Raw genomic sequence first — 11,967 nt, forward strand, 5'->3', positions numbered from 1 at the left:
AGCCAGACCAGGTGAGGATGGTAGATTTCGTTCACTAAAGCACATTAGTGAATCAAATCAGTTTTCATTAAGTTGTCAGTACGGTGTGGAGCTGGAGGAACGCAGCAGGTCAGGCACTACCAGAGGACCAGGAAAGCCACCTTTTTGGCTTTACCCACTTCATCAGGATTGGGGAAGGGTGGGGCAGCTTGGAAATAGAGAGAGGTGGGGTTGTAGGTGGGAAGGTGATAGGTGGATGCAGGTAGGGGATTGTGGAGATTGGTCAGTGGGAAGGGTGGGGCGGATTGGATGACTCCCACCTCAAGCCTACCCCCACTTCCTACCTACTAGCCTCATCCCCGTCTCCTTGACCTGTTTGTCTTCCCTAGACTGACCAACTTCCACCCTAACTCCTCACCTTTTACTGGTTCCATCCCCGCTTCCTTAACCTTTCCATCTCCTCTCCACCTATGCTCCTTTTATCCATCTTCCATCCACCTTCCCCCCCCCCACCTCTATTTATTTCAGAATCCCCTGGAGGTGGAGGTGAGAGGGAGGGTTGGACATGGGATGAGGCCAGGAGTGGGGAGACTTTGAAACAGGTGAATTCTATATTGAGGCCATCAGGCCTTAAGCTCCCGATGTGGAATGTGAGGTGTTGTTTTGAAGGGGACCCAGGATGGACATGTCACCAAGGTAATGGGAGGGGGAGTTAAAATGGTTGGTAACTGGAAGGTCCTGTTGATTATACTGTGCAGAGCTCCTCAAATCAGTCAGAGTCTGTGCTTGATCTCAATGATGTAGGGGAGACCACATCGGGAGCAACAGATACATTTAGACCAAGTTGGAGGCCATACAGGTAAATCCCTGTTGGTTTTGTCAAGATTGTTTTGGGCCTTGATTGGAGGCGAAGGGGGAGGTGTAAGGGCAGGTGTAGTACCTCCTGCGGTTGCAGAGAAAGGTGCAGGGGGGAGATGAGGCTATTGGGGGTGTGTGGAGCAGATGAGTCAGTTGTGGATTGAGTGATCCCTTTGATAGGCAGATAGGGGTGGTGTTGGATTGTAGGTGGGAGAAGTGGCAAAGAAAGATACGCTGGATGCAGTGGTATATGAGGACAAGGGGGATTCTGTCCTTATTTTTGTTGGGGGTGGGGGTGTTGTTGACGGCAGAAGTACAGGAAATGCAAGAGATGCAGTTGAGGGCATATGAATCACCAGAGTGGAAATGTTGCAATCCTCGAAGTAAAAGGACATCAGGGATATTAGAGTGGAGCGCTCCATGTTGGGAGCAGATGTGGTGGAGGAATTGGGAGTATGGAATCACATTCTTGCAGTAGGTGGGTATGAGGATGTGTAGTCAAGATAGCTGTGGGAGTCAGTGGGTGTGAAATAGATGTCGGTGTTGAGACAGTTACTGGAGACTGAGATGGAGACAGGGAAAGAGGTCCAGGAAGGGGAAGGTGGTGTCAGAGATGGTCCAGATGAATGTGAGGTTGAGGTGAAAGGTATTAAAGTTGATGACAGTTGACATTGATCACATGGTCACCGTTAGGCCAGTTTTTTTTCTATTCCAGGTATTGAGGTCAAATTTTACTGCCTGGCAAGTTGGGATTCTAACCAATGTCCCCAGACAATTAGCCAGATGTTTTATTTTAATTTGGCTTGTTTGGTGAACTGTCACTTTAAGAGTCCAATCACACGGTATAATAATGATGTTCTTGGCCATTTTAGGTTAGGAAACAGCTAAGCCTTACCTTTGCTGTTTTGCAGAGTGAACACCTCCTTTAATGGAGTGCCTGTTTTTTAAACACTTTTTGACCTCCTGGCCTTCCTTGGAAGGGAACAACAGGTGTTTTCAGTTATTACACCAGTAATGAGTATTCTGCTTTGATATTTTCATATCATTGGTTGTATTACTACCTCTGATTAATCGCTTTTATACAGCTTGGCTGCCTGACCAACGCACAGCAATAATTTCCACTCTCTTGGTTTGTAACCTTTCCACAATTGCATATGGCAATGGCCTGGGGATCACAACTTGTAATTGAGGTTATATCATGTTTTTTATCACGTGGAGGCCAACGACTAAAAGCCATCAGAGAAAGAGGGAGTTTTTATCTCTTTACCCCCTAACTTCAGAAAATAGCTGTTTTTTTTTAAATTTGGTCTTAATTTCCTCACGTGCATGTCACTGGCTTTACCAGCATCTGTTTCCCATCCCTAGTTGCCTTGGAGAAGATGCCATTTTTAGCTGTGCTGTCCTTTTGGTATAGTTACATCCAGCTCATCAATTGCCTTTGAAATGCTTCAGTTGAACTTGCATCCTCCACATTTCCAGGCAGTACAGACGTACCCTACCTACTCGCTTGAGTGAAGAAGTTTTTCCTAACTTTACATTTGCCTCCTTCACAAACAGCGTTAAGACTCCAATCCAGGTTAAATTTAAAAGGTAATTTTCAGTGCCTTGTGCAACTTCCTCTCCCACTTCTTTCAATATATTTCAATGTATCACCTATCACAGGTGATCCAGTCCCATTGCCTTTTTCATTGTAAATATCGTCAGCATATTTAGTACGTTCTCTCTACCAATTTTAAACTCTAACAGTGACTGAGTTTCTTTCTCAGTCACCATGGTTTGGGTAGCATCTGCTTAATGGGTAAAATCAGATGCAAAGTATTCCGTTAATACCTAGGCCACGCTAAAATCCCATGTTTGGTCCTTAATTGGCCCTACCCTTCCTTTTTTCCACTGTTTTATTGTTGATATATTTGTAGAAGACTTGGTGATTTTTCTGTTGTTTTAGCTGCCAGTCCTTATTCATAATTCATCCTGGTTCTCAAATTTGCTTTTACACCTGTTTTTAACCTTTTATGATTCAGTTTGGTTCTCATCTGCTTCATGATCAAACACCTCTAATAAGCACAGTTTTTCTATCTTCCTTGTAACACAGGGAGCTCTGGACTTATTTATCCTATATTTGTCTTTTTAAAGGAATATAACTTTTTTACTGTGGCCAGATGATGTCCTCTTTGAGGGTAGCCCACTGTCCAGCTACTGTTTTTCTACTCTGACCACTCACCGGTGGTACATGTCTATCCAGCCCAGCTCTGTTCTTGCCCCATTGAAGTCAGCCCTCCATCAGTTAATTATTCTTACTATGAATTCACCAATGATATTTTCTACCATCATCTTAAACACCACTAAATAATGGTTTCTGCCTCCTGTTTCCCAATGTAACATATCTACTTGGTCTACCTGATTCCCAAGAAAAAGGCCTAGCAGTGTCTTCTTTCATGTTGAACTGAATGTGGGGGAAATTGCCCCTCTCTACCTATTACTACTATCTCAGAGTACATATGAGTATTTCAGGTCCCTAACAATAACTAACTCCATGATGTTTACACCTGTCAGAGTAGAAACAGCACGCTGAACACATACCTGAAGAGACAGCGTGAGGGGGAAGGTTTCAAATTCATGGGGCATTGGGACCAGTTCTGGGGGAGGTGGGACATGTACAAAATGGATTGGGTACACCTGGGCAGGAACAGGACTGATGTCCTTGGGGGCGGGGGTACTTGGGAGAGTGGGCAGGGTTTTAACTAATAGGGCAGGGGGGTGAGAACCAGAGGAGTAGGGCAGTAGATGTAGAAATTGAGGGAGAGTTGGAAATCAGGGCAAACATGACACAGAACAGGCAGGTGAAAAGGTTGGGGGTAGGTAGTGTTCTGAAATGTGTGTTTTGATGCATGAATTATAATTGGCATGGCAGATGAACTCAGAGCATTGGTTAGTACTTGGGACTGCCACATTATTGTGATTACAGAGACTTGGCTGAAAGAGGAACAGGACTGGCAGTTCAACATCCCAGGATTTAGATGTTTCCAGTGTGATAGAAAGGGGTGTAAAAATAGGTGGGGAGAGTTGCATTACTGGTAAAGGAGTATCTCACAGCTATCCTGAGGGAAGATAGATCAGAGGACTTGTGCAGTGAAGCAGAATGGAACTCAGGAATAGGAAAGGTTAAATCTCAATGCTGGGGTTTAGTACAGGCCACCCAACAGCCAGCGGGAGATAGAGGAAAGGACATGTAGACATAGAACATAGAACATTACAGCACAGTACAGGCCCTTCAGCCCTCAATGTTGTGCCGACCTGTCATACCGATCTCAAGCCCATCTAACCTACACTATTCCATGTACGTCCATATGCTTATCCAATGACGACTTAAATGTACCTAAAGTTGGCGAATCTACTACCATTGCAGGCAAAGCGTTCCATTCCCTTACTACTCTCTGAGTAAAGAAACTACCTCTGACATCTGTCCTATATCTTTCACCCCTCAATTTAAAGCTATGCCCCCTCGTGCTCACCGTCACCATCCTAGGAAAAAGGGTCTCCCTATCCAACCCTCTGATTATTTTATATGTTTCAATTAAGCCACCTCTCAACCTTCTTCTCTCTAATGAAAACAGCCTCAAGTCCCTCAGCCTTTCCTCGTAAGACCTTCCCTCCATACCAGGCAACATCCTAGTAAATCTCCTCTGCACTCTTTCCAAAGCTTCCACATCCTTATAATGCGGTGACCAGAACTGTATACAATACTCCAAGTGCAGCCGCACCAGAGTTTTGTACAGCTTCACCATAACCTCTTGGTTCCGGAACTCAATCCCTCTATTAATAAAAGCTAAAACACTGTATGCCTTCTTAACAGCCCTGTCAACCTGGGTGGCAACTTTCAAGGATCTGTGTACATGGACACCGAGATCTCCCTGCTCATCTACACTACTAAGAATCTTACCATTAGCCCAGTACTTTGCAATCCGGTTACTCCTACCAAAGTGCATCACCTCACACTTGACTGCATTAAACTCCATTTGCCACCTCTCAGCCCAGCTCTGCAGCTTATCTATGTCTCTCTGCAACCTACAGCATCATTTGTCACTATCCACAACTCCACCGACCTTAGTGTCATCTGCAAATTTACTAACCCATCCTTCTACACCCTCATCCAGGTCATTTATAAAAATGACAAACAGCAGTGGATCCAACACCGACCCTTGCGGTACACCACTAGTAACTGATCTCCAGGATGAACATTTCCCATCAACTACCACCCTCTGTCTTCTTTCAGCAAGCCAATTTCCGATCCAAACTGCTATATCTCCCACAATTCCATTCCTCCGCATTTTGTACAATAGCCTATTGTGGGGAACCTTATCGAACACCTTGCTGAGATCCATATACACCAACATCAACCGGTTTACTCTCATCTACCTGTTTGGTCACCTTCTCAAAGAACTCAATAAGGTTTGTGAGGCATGACCTTCCCTTCACAAAACCATGCTGACTATCCCTAATCAATTGATTCTTTTCTAGATGATTATAAATCCTATCCCTTATAACCTTTTCCAACACTTTACCAACAACTGAGGTAGGGCTCACTGGTCTATAATTACCAGGGTTGTCTCTACTCCCCTTCTTGAACAGGGGAACCACATTTGCTATCCTCCAGTCATCTGGCACTATTCCTGTAGACAATGACGAGTTAAGATCAATGCCAAAGGCTCGGCAATCACCTCCCTGGCTTCCCAGAGGATCCGAGAAAAAATCCCATCCGGCCCAGGGGACTTATCTATCTTCACCCTCTGAAGGATTTCTAATACCTCTTCCTTGTGAACGTCAATCCCACCTAGTCTAGTAGCCTGTATCTCAGTATTCTCCTCGACAACATTGTCGTTTTCTAGAGTGAATACTGTTGAAAAATATTCATTTAGCGCTTGCCCTATCTCATCTGACTCCACACACAACTTACCACTACTATCCTTGATTGGGCCTAATCTTACTTTCGTCATTCTTTTATTCCTTAAATACCTATAGAAAGCCTTAGGGTTTACCCTGATCCTATCCGCCAACAACTTCTCTTGTCTCCTCCTGGCTCTTCTGAGCTCTCTCTTTAGGTCTTTCCTGGCCACCTCGTAGCCCTCAAGTGCCTTAACTGAGCCTTCACATCTCATCCTAACATAAGCCTTCTTCTTCCTCTTGACCAGAGATTCCACCTCCTTTGTAAACCACGGCTCCCGCACTCTACAGCTTCCTCCCTGCCTGACAGGTACATACTTATCTAGGACACACAGGAGCTTTTCCTTGAAAAAGCTCCATATTTCTAATGTGCCCATCCCTTGCAGTTTCCTTCCCCATCCTGTGCTCCCTAAATCTTGCCAAACTCATCGTAATTGCCTTTCCCCCATCTATAACTCTTGCCCAGTGGTATACACCTATCCCTTTCCATCACTAAAGTAAACATAACAGAATTGTGATCGCTATCACCAAAGTGCTCACCTACTTCCAAATCTAACACCTGGCCGGGCTCATTACCCAGTACCAAATCTAATGTGGCTTCGCCCCTTGTTGGCCTATCTACGTACTGTGTCAGGAAGCCCTCCTGCACATACTGGACAAAAACTGACCCAATCTATAGTACTCGAACTATAGTGTTCCCAGTCAATATTTGGAAAGTTGAAGTCCCCCATGACAACTACCCTGTCTCTCTCACTCCTATCGAGAATCATCTTTGCTATCCTTTCCTCTACATCTCTGGAACTACTCAGAGGCCTATAGAAAACTCCCAACAGGGTGATCTCTCCTTTCCTGTTTCTAACCTCAGCCCATACTACCTCAGTTGATGAGTCCCCAAACATCCTTTCTGCAACTGCAATACTGTCCTTGACCTCTGCCCCTTTTACCATCTTCTCTGTTCTTACTGAAACATCTAAATCCCGGAACCTGCAACAACCATTCCTGTCCCTGCTCTATCCATGTCTCCGAAATGGCCACAACATCGAAGTCCCAGGTACTAACCCATGCTGCAAGTTCACCCACCTTATTCCGGACGCTCCTGGCATTGAAGTAGACACACTTCAATCCAACTTCTTGCTTGCCGGTGCCATCTTGCTTCCCTGAAACTTTATTTCGGACCACCCTACTCTCAACCTTTTCTATAGTCAAACTACAATTTTGGTGCCCATCCCCCTGCTGAATTAGTTTAAACCCATCTGAATAGCCTTGCAAATTTCCCTCCCAGGATAGCGGTATCCCTCTGGTTCAGGTGAAGACCATCTTGCTTGTAGAGTCCCACCTACCCCAGAACGAGCCCCAATTATCCAAGAATCCAAAACCCTTCCTCCTGCACCATCCCTGTAGCCATGTGTTCAACTCCTCTCTCTCTCCCTATTCCTCGCCTCACTAGCACGTGGCACGGGCAACAAACCAGAGACAACAACTCTGTTTGTCCTAGCTCTCAGCTTCCATCCTAGCTCCCTGAATTTCTGCCTTAAATCCCCATCTCTCTTCCTACCTATTGGTGCCAATGTGGACCATGACTTGGGGCTGCTCCCCCTCCCCCTTAAGGATCCCAAAAACACGATCAGAGACGTCACGCACCCTGGCACCTGGGAGGCAACACACCAACCGTGAGTCTCTCGTCCCCACAGAACCTCCTATCTGCCCCCCTAACTATGGAGTCCCCAATGACTACTGCTCTGCTCCTCTTCCCCCTTCCCTTCTGAGCAGCAGGGACAGACTCTGTGCCAGAGAGCTGTGCCCCACTGCTTTCCCCTGGTAAGTCGTCCCCCCCCAACAGTATCCAAAAGGGTATACTTATTGTTGAGGGGAATGGCCACAGGGGATCCCTGCACTGCCTGCCGGTTCCCTTTCCGTCCCCTGACCGTAACCCATCTGCCTTTTTCCTGTACTTGAGGAGTGACTACCTCCCTGTAACTCCTCTCAATAACCCCCTCTGCCTCCCGAATGATCCGAAGTTCATCCAGCTCCAGTTCCTTAACACTATTTTCAAGGAGCTGGAGTTGGGTGCACTTCCCCCAGATGTAGTCAGCAGGGACACTAGTGGTGACCCTTACCTCCCACATTCTGCAGGAGGAACATTCAACTGCCCTGACCTCCGTTCCCATTATTCTAAGTTCCCAAGACTTAAAAAAAAAGAATAAAATATAAACTTGTTACCTTACCAATAAGGCACAGAGAACCTTTTTTTTGGTTAGAGAAGGAAGATGGGTGGGAAACACTACCCGGGTAGTGTTTCGGGTAACGCAACCACACAAATATGTTACCTCACTCACTCACCAGTCCCGTGTCCGCTCCTGCTCAGCGTATCTCTTCCTATTCTCGAGGTAAGCTTTTTAAGGATTCAAAAACAGTGACTCACCGGCTTCCCGACAGGCTCCTGCTCCAAGCTCCCGCTTGCGCTGCTGCTGCAACCAGAACTGATTTTGGAAAGCTCTAAAAACAGCAGGGTTGCTGAGGTGGGTGACTTGAATATCCCCTGTGTTGACTGGGACTTGCTTCATGTTTAGGGTTTGGATGGGACAGAATTTGTAAGGATCATTCAGGAAGGCTTCTTGACATGCATATGTAAACGGTCCAACCAGGGAAGGAGTTATACTGGACCCAGTTTTGGGAAATGAGCCTGGCCAGGTGAGTGACGTTTCAGTGGGGCAGCATTTTGGGAGTAGTGACCATAACACTGAGTGTTAAGTTACTTAAGAATAGCGATAACCACAGTCCTCGGGAGAAGGTGTTAACCTTGGGGAGGGTGAACTACATCAATATGAGGCAAAACCAGGAGCTTGTTGATTGGAGGTGGCTGTTTGAGGGTAAATCCACATTGAGCATGTGGGAGTATTTTAAACAGCAGGTATTAGGAGTTCAGGAGCAGTACGTTCCTGCGAGAATGGAGGATAGGTATGGCAAATTGTGTGAACCTTGAATGTTCAGGGATGTTATGAAAGGTCTGGCAGCATCTGTGAAGAAAATAATCAATGTTTCAGAACTGAGGAAGGGTCACAAGACCTAAAATGTCAACTTTGATCCTTTTCTTCACAGATGCTGCCAGACCTGCTGAGCTTTTCCAGCAACTCCTGTTTTTGTTTTTGTTCCTGCTTTACAGCGTCCACAATTCTTTCAGTTTTTACTTAGGGATGTTATGACCTAAAAGATCAAAAAGAAAAAGGAAACATATGTAAGATCTAGGAAGATGAAAACTTACAAAGCCCTTAAAGTATATAAGGAAGTAGGAAAGAACTTAAGCAAGGAATTAGAAGGGCTAAAAGGGGTCATGAAAAGTCATAAACAACAGGATTAAGGAGAATCCCAAGGCCTTTTATAAATATATGAAAAGCAAGAAGGTAGCCAGGGAAGGGGTTGGCCCACTTGAGGACAAAGGAGGCAATGAATACATTGAGCCAGAAGAGGTAGGTGATGTCTCAAGTGAATACTTTGTATCAGTATTCACCAAAGAGAAGGAATTGGTGGAGGCTGACTCAAGGGAGGGAATGTGAAATTTCTAAGGCATGTTGCTATTAAAAGGGAAGAGATGTTGTGTGTCTTAAAAAGAATTAAGAAGTCCCCTGGTCCTGATGGGATCTATCCCAGAATATTGAGGGAGGCAAGAGGACAAATCGGAGCATTGACAGATACCTTTGTATTGTCTTTTGTCACAGGTGAGGTCCTAGAGGACTGGAGAATAGCTAATGTTGTCCCATTGTTTAAGAAGGGTAACAGGCATAATCCAGGAAACTACAGGTCTGTGAGCCTCACGCTGGTAGTAGGGAAATTATTGGAAAAGTTTCTCAGGGACAATATCTGTAAGCATTTAGAAGCAAATGGACTGATTTGTGATAAACAGCATGGTTTCGTGTGGGGGAGGTCATGGCTCACTAACTTGATTGAGCTTTTTTTGAGGAGACGAAGATGATTGAGAGAAAAGTGGTTGATGTTATCTACGTAGACTTCAGTAAAGTAGGGATAAGCTTACTGCACGTGCTGGAATCTGTGCTGAAAACAACAAATGCTGGAGATTACAGTGGGTCAGACAGCATCCGTGGAGAGGAAGCAAGCTAACGTTGTGAGTCTAGATGACTCTTCATCAGAGCTGAAGTAAAAGTGTGGAGGGACAGCATTTATGCCATAGTTTTGGGGGGGGGGGGTGATGGGGGTCCTCAGTGTAGGTGGAGAAGTGACGTTGATAGTTCAGATTAAATGATCAGAATGTGAGGATGGCAAACCATGGCGTGTCTCCTGCCAGACTGGAAACAACAGTAACTGGATGAGGGAAGGGAAGGCATGATAACAAGCTAAATGCAAGGCAAGAAATGGTTCACAGTTTAATGGTGTTAAACTCAATATTAAATCCAAAAAGCTGTAAAGTGCCTACTCTGAAGATGAGATGTCATTCCTTCCGTTTGTGCTGTGATTTACTTGAGCACTGCAGCATGCTGAGGATGGATAAGTGGGTATGCAAGCAGGATGCCTCATTCAAAACGACTGGGTATGGGAAGGTTAGGGTCATGCTTGTGCGCTTACTGGAGGTGTTCTGCAAAATGGTCACCCAGTTTGCATTTGGTTTCTGCAATGTAGAGTAAGCTGCATTGGGTGCAGTGAAAATGATACACAAGATTGGAGGAGGTACAGGTGAAATGCTCCTTCACCTGGAAGGACTAATTAGGCCCTTGGGTGGTGAGCAGGGAGGAAGTGGAGGAGCAGGTGTTGCACCTTTCACATGTACATGGGAAGGTGGGAGTGATGTTGATGGTCGTGGAATGGACTAGAGTGTCCCCGAGGGAACAATCCCTGCAAAATGCAGACATGGGGAGTGGGGGGAAAATGTGTTTGGTGGTGGTGTTTGGCTGGCATAGTCTGAAATAGCGCAGAATGATCCTTTCAAGTACCCTACATCCACTACCCCCATTCCCACCACCCCCCCCATCAAGTTATAGCATAAATGTTGTCTGTTCCACACTTCACTTCAGATCTGATGAAGAGTCAGCTGGACTCCAAATGCTAGCTTGCTTTCTCTCCATGGATGCTGTCTGACCCACTGTGATCTCCTGCATTTGCTGTTTTCAGTGGACTCCTGTGAATCCTGTGGACAATCTGGCAGACTGGTACCAAAGGTGAAGTCACATGTATTCGGGGTGAGCTGGCAAGATGGGTACAGGCCTGGTTTAGTCATAGGAGGCAGAGGGTAGTGGTGGAAGGATTGTGGTTGGAATGAAGGGTTATGTCTAGTGGTGGTCCACCGGGATCTGTGCTGGGATCTCTGCTGTTCGTGATCTGCATAAATGATCTAGAGGAAAACATAGCTGGTCCAATTTGTAAGTTTGTGGATGATAAAAGGATTAGAGTTGTGATAGTGAGGAGGATTTTCAGAGGTTACAGCAGGACATAGATCAGTTGGAGACATGGTAGAAAAATGGCAGATGGTGTTAAACCCAGACAAATATGAAGTGATGCATTTTGGAAGGTCAAATAGAGGTGGAAGTTATCCAGTGAATGGCAAAACCCTTTAAGTGTATTAATTTGCAGAGAGATCTGGATGTGCAGGCTCAGATCACTGAAGGTGGCACAGGTACATAAGGTAGTGAAAAAGGCTAATGGTGTGTTTGCTGCCTTTGGACAAGGCATTGAGTATAAGGATGGACAAGAAATGCTGTAGCTTTATAAATCTTAAGTTGGAATTTTGTGTACAGTTCTGGTCACCACACTATCAAGAGGATGTGAATACTTTAGAGAGAGTGCCGAAAAGATTTACCAGGATGTTGCCTGGTATGCGGGATATGAGCTATGAAGAAAGTTGGATAGACTAGGATTGTTTTCACTGGAACACAGGAGTTTGAGGGGCAACCTGATAAAAGTTTATAAGATTGTGTTAACGGCATTGATACAGTGGAAAGTATGAGGCTTTTTCCCAGGATCAATTACTAGGAGACATAGGTTCAAGATGCAAGGGGGGAAATGTAAAAGAGATGTATGAGGTACGTTTCTCATACAAAGTGTGGTGAGTGCCTGGAACGTGCTAACAGATGAGGTGGTGGAAGCAGACACAATAAGAAATGAATAGAGGGATATGGATCCTGCAAGTGAAGATAGTTTTAATATGTCAGGGCAAAATATGTCAGCATAGGCTTGGAGGTC

Source organism: Stegostoma tigrinum, chromosome 15 (genome assembly GCF_030684315.1).
Source record: "Stegostoma tigrinum isolate sSteTig4 chromosome 15, sSteTig4.hap1, whole genome shotgun sequence".
NCBI classification, from domain to species: domain Eukaryota; kingdom Metazoa; phylum Chordata; class Chondrichthyes; order Orectolobiformes; family Stegostomatidae; genus Stegostoma; species Stegostoma tigrinum.